Below are 5,000 nucleotides of genomic sequence, written 5' to 3'. Positions count from 1 at the left end.
GAAGAGTTATATCAAGTATGCCAAATTCCCGCTGTCCCTATACATGCAGTAAGTTCGTCGTGGGCGCTGGCCGGCAGGCCGCGAGACGTGACGCCCGGCGGCAAAGAGTGCTCCTCTGAGGATATAGATGTTCCGTTCCGCCGCACAATGGTGACGGTGACCGCTGCCTGCGGTGGCAACGCTGGGCACAGTCGATACTCGCCGTGTGGTGGAAGGTAAACATTATGCGGTACATCAGTACTTTCCTAATAGTTCGGTCGTCTCACGGCACTGCTTAGTAAATGATGCAAGGCCAAATATAGATGATTTATGCGAATGTCCCTATACGTGCTGTAAGACTGGGCACACAACGTGAATCGCACGTCAGCCAGACACTCGAACATGCACCACTCTCGGCCTGCAACGGAGACACACAATACGTAAACATCTGGAATGCGACAATGTCGAGTGCATCCTCTCTGCCACATTGCACCGTCGACACTATGATAACCAGAGCAGTAGGTCCACCTATAAAAGCACAATACCCCACTCCTCCGACAACTACCATTGCTCAGATAAATCAACACCACCAACACACATCCTACACAGAGGGGCACCAAATATCATCCCCCGCCCTCGTGTTATACCACATGAAAAATTGCAGAAGTGAGAGACACACATCCGCCAGCCTCTTGCTACAAGCATCGAACCGACGTGACGTATCTGACGGTGACTCAGGCATCCGTGTACTGCCACCACTATCCACCCCCCCCCCCCCTCTCTCTCTGCCCCCTTCCCACACAATACCAAATTTAACCAACTTTATCGCTTAACCTAACTGTGGCTGTACCAGTTTATCGCTTAACCTAACTGTGGCTGTACCAGTTTATCGCTTAACCTAACTGTGGCTGTACCAGTTTATCGCTTAACCTAACTGTGGCTGTACCAGTTTATCGCTTAACCTAACTGTGGCTGTACCAGTTTATCGCTTAACCTAACTGTGGCTGTACCAGTTTATCGCTTAACCTAACTGTGGCTGTACCAGTTTATCGCTTAACCTAACTGTGGCTGTACCAGTTTATCGCTTAACCTAACTGTGGCTGTACCAGTTTATCGCTTAACCTAACTGTGGCTGTACCAGTTTATCGCTTAACCTAACTGTGGCTGTACCAGTTTATCGCTTAACCTAACTGTGGCTGTACCAGTTTATCGCTTAACCTAACTGTGGCTGTCCAGTTTATCGCTTAACCTAACTGTGGCTGTACCAGATTATCGCTTAACCTAACTGTGGCTGTACCAGATTATCGCTTAACCTAACTGTGGCTGTACCAGATTATCGCTTAACCTAACTGTGGCTGTACCAGATTATCGCTTAACCTAACTCAATTTGTCCCTTAACCTAACTCAATTTGTCCCTTAACCTAACTCAAGTTGTCCCTTAACCTAACTCAAGTTGTCCCTTAACCTAACTCAAGTTGTCCCTTAACCTAACTCAAGTTGTCCCTTAACCTAACTCAATTTGTCCCTTAACCTAACTCAATTTGTCCCTTAACCTAACTCAAGTTGTCCCTTAACCTAACTCAAGTTGTCCCTTAACCTAACTCAAGTTGTCCCTTAACCTAACTCAAGTTGTCCCTTAACCTAACTCAAGTTGTCCCTTAACCTAACTCAAGTTGTCCCTTAACCTAACTCAATTTGTCCCTTAACCTAACTCAATTTGTCCCTTAACCTAACTCAATTTGTCCCTTAACCTAACTCAAGTTGTCCCTTAACCTAACTCAAGTTGTCCCTTAACCTAACTCAAGTTGTCCCTTAACCTAACTCAAGTTGTCCCTTAACCTAACTCAAGTTGTCCCTTAACCTAACTCAAGTTGTCCCTTAACCTAACTCAAGTTGTCCCTTAACCTAACTCAAGTTGTCCCTTAACCTAACTCAAGTTGTCCCTTAACCTAACTCAAGTTGTCCCTTAACCTAACTCAAGTTGTCCCTTAACCTAACTCAAGTTGTCCCTTAACCTAACTCAATTTGTCCCTTAACCTAACTCAATTTGTCCCTTAACCTAACTCAAGTTGTCCCTTAACCTAACTCAATTTGTCCCTTAACCTAACTCAAGTTGTCCCTTAACCTAACTCAAGTTGTCCCTTAACCTAACTCAAGTTGTCCCTTAACCTAACTCAAGTTGTCCCTTAACCTAACTCAAGTTGTCCCTTAACCTAACTCAAGTTGTCCCTTAACCTAACTCAAGTTGTCCCTTAACCTAACTCAAGTTGTCCCTTAACCTAACTCAAGTTGTCCCTTAACCTAACTCAATTTGTCCCTTAACCTAACTCAAGTTGTCCCTTAACCTAACTCAATTTGTCCCTTAACCTAACTCAATTTGTCCCTTAACCTAACTCAATTTGTCCCTTAACCTAACTCAATTTGTCCCTTAACCTAACTCAATTTGTCCCTTAACCTAACTCAATTTGTCCCTTAACCTAACTCAATTTGTCCCTTAACCTAACTCAATTTGTCCCTTAACCTAACTCAATTTGTCCCTTAACCTAACTCAAGTTGTCCCTTAACCTAACTCAAGTTGTCCCTTAACCTAACTCAAGTTGTCCCTTAACCTAACTCAAGTTGTCCCTTAACCTAACTCAAGTTGTCCCTTAACCTAACTCAAGTTGTCCCTTAACCTAACTCAAGTTGTCCCTTAACCTAACTCAAGTTGTCCCTTAACCTAACTCAAGTTGTCCCTTAACCTAACCCACGTTGTCCCTTAACCTAACTCAAGTTGTCCCTTAACCTAACCCACGTTGTCCCTTAACCTAACCCACGTTGTCCCTTAACCTAACCCACGTTGTCCCTTAACCTAACCCACGTTGTCCCTTAACCTAACCCACGTTGTCCCTTAACCTAACCGACGTTGTCCCTTAACCTAACCCACGTTGTCCCTTAACCTAACCCACGTTGTCCCTTAACCTAACCCACGTTGTCCCTTAACCTAACCCACGTTGTCCCTTAACCTAACCCACGTTGTCCCTTAACCTAACCCACGTTGTCCCTTAACCTAACCCACGTTGTCCCTTAACCTAACCCACGTTGTCCCTTAACCTAACCCACGTTGTCCCTTAACCTAACCCACGTTGTCCCTTAACCTAACCCACGTTGTCCCTTAACCTAACCCACGTTGTCCCTTAACCTAACCCACGTTGTCCCTTAACCTAACCCACGTTGTCCCTTAACCTAACCCACGTTGTCCCTTAACCTAACCCACGTTGTCCCTTTGCCTAACATAGTTCACTGCTCGGAATCTCTGGTGTCGTTGTTATCCTCATGTAGATGTCTTGCGAGTGTTGCTTACTTTCCACATATTCCTGCTATCCACTGTCAATTGTACTGCAATAGGACTATATCGCCGACCCCCCCCCTCCCCCCCCTCTGTCCCCCTCTGTCCCCCTCTTTGTGTCTCTGTCCTCTCAAGCTGGTCGGTCTGGCGTTTGAGTGTTAAATGAGCCTCGCAGCTGTTCAGTTGCATTCAGATGTCGACGCCCTCAGTGTACGTCGTGGTATGGTCTGTGTCCATTGTCCGCTGATGTCGTACGCGTAACCCACACGCTGTACCGATCATCGGTCGTTACGTACAGAGTGAAGTAGTGTGATACGTGTGACCGTACGCTGGCTGTGCCCAACGGTGTCGAATCTCAATTTCCATATGTTGTGCTTGATGCTACTTGTCTCGTCTCCCAATAACAGCTAGGTTGCACTGTGGTACGCCGTAGAGGCGTGTGGGAGGAACGTACGAACGCATTGTATGTCACCCTGGGTCGCTGGGGGTGGTGGTGCGGTGAGTCAGGTCAGGTCAGGTCAGCGTGAGCCGTCTGATGTAGTGACGCGTGTATTCCGACTTTGTCGTATTGCCTCACACAAAGTGCTACCCTGGTGGACCGCGTTCCATATCTGGGACATGCCGCAGATGCCGGTTGACAGTGGATCGCGGAAGGTACATCGCATACGTGCGCGGGCCACCTTCCACGTGTTCTCTTCTGCACATGTCGCAGTGTGTATGTGGTCTGATGTAGCGTGTCGTGACACATGACATCCTGGCATGCAAGAATTGTTGAATTCGCAAATGTAGGTGGACATCTACGTTTACTGCCCAAGATACGCAAATGAACTGGAAATCCGTTGTTGAGCGGTTGTTCACGCTGGAGGTGAATCTGTGATGGCGACGATCGGTACAGCTATTAACCGGTTGTTTCAGCGGTACCCGCCACATCCACACGCGTGACTAGGCCCATGTGGGTATGAAGCGATACGCGGCGGTGGCTTGGTGGGACTGTTCCCGGCCGGTGAAGGGGGGCCGCCCGGCGTGTTGGCCGCGCGCTGCGTGGGCGCACGCGCAACAGGCGGCTGGTGGGGGGCGCCGAGTGGCAGGAGCGCCAGCCGACGGGCCCGGCAGGCGGCGCAGCTACGCTGCGGCGCACCCTGCACGCGGCGCCTGGCGGCCAAAGTTGGTTCAGCCGAGCCCGGTGCGAAGCGCGGTGGACATCTGCAGTGTGCTGGTCTGATTGAGGACTGTGTGCGTTGAGGATGCGCCGCCGCCTGGCACTCGGCGCCGCGACGCCGTCTGCTGCTCGGTCGCCCCAGCGGTTCTCGCAGGTGGTTTGTATCGCAGTTGTGCGGACGTGTTGGCGCGTGCGCTGTGCTGGGAGAGTTCGCTTCTGCACCCAAGTGGGGCTTTGCCCTTGTGTGGCGCTGGCGTTGGAGCTGCCGGTCACCATAGGTGGCGCGTGTTGTCTCCCGCCGGCAATGCCACGACAGCACGCTCCCGGGCCTCTGTCGGCAGCGGCAAGCTCAGTTGGGAGCAAGGGTGTTCGCACTAAAACCGTCTACTCGCCTAACTCCGGGCGATTGCGCCTCTCTCGAAACCGACCAAGTACCTAGGACGGCGCTGCGCGCCGCCGGGACCTGAGAGGGTTTCGAGGTGTATCGTGCAGGGGAGCTCGGCCTCCTCCTGTTTGCAGAATAATTGAGCGGAC

This window comes from Schistocerca gregaria, unplaced genomic scaffold (genome assembly GCF_023897955.1).
Source record: "Schistocerca gregaria isolate iqSchGreg1 unplaced genomic scaffold, iqSchGreg1.2 ptg001013l, whole genome shotgun sequence".
NCBI classification, from domain to species: domain Eukaryota; kingdom Metazoa; phylum Arthropoda; class Insecta; order Orthoptera; family Acrididae; genus Schistocerca; species Schistocerca gregaria.
Note: the sequence above shows the minus strand (reverse complement) of the source record.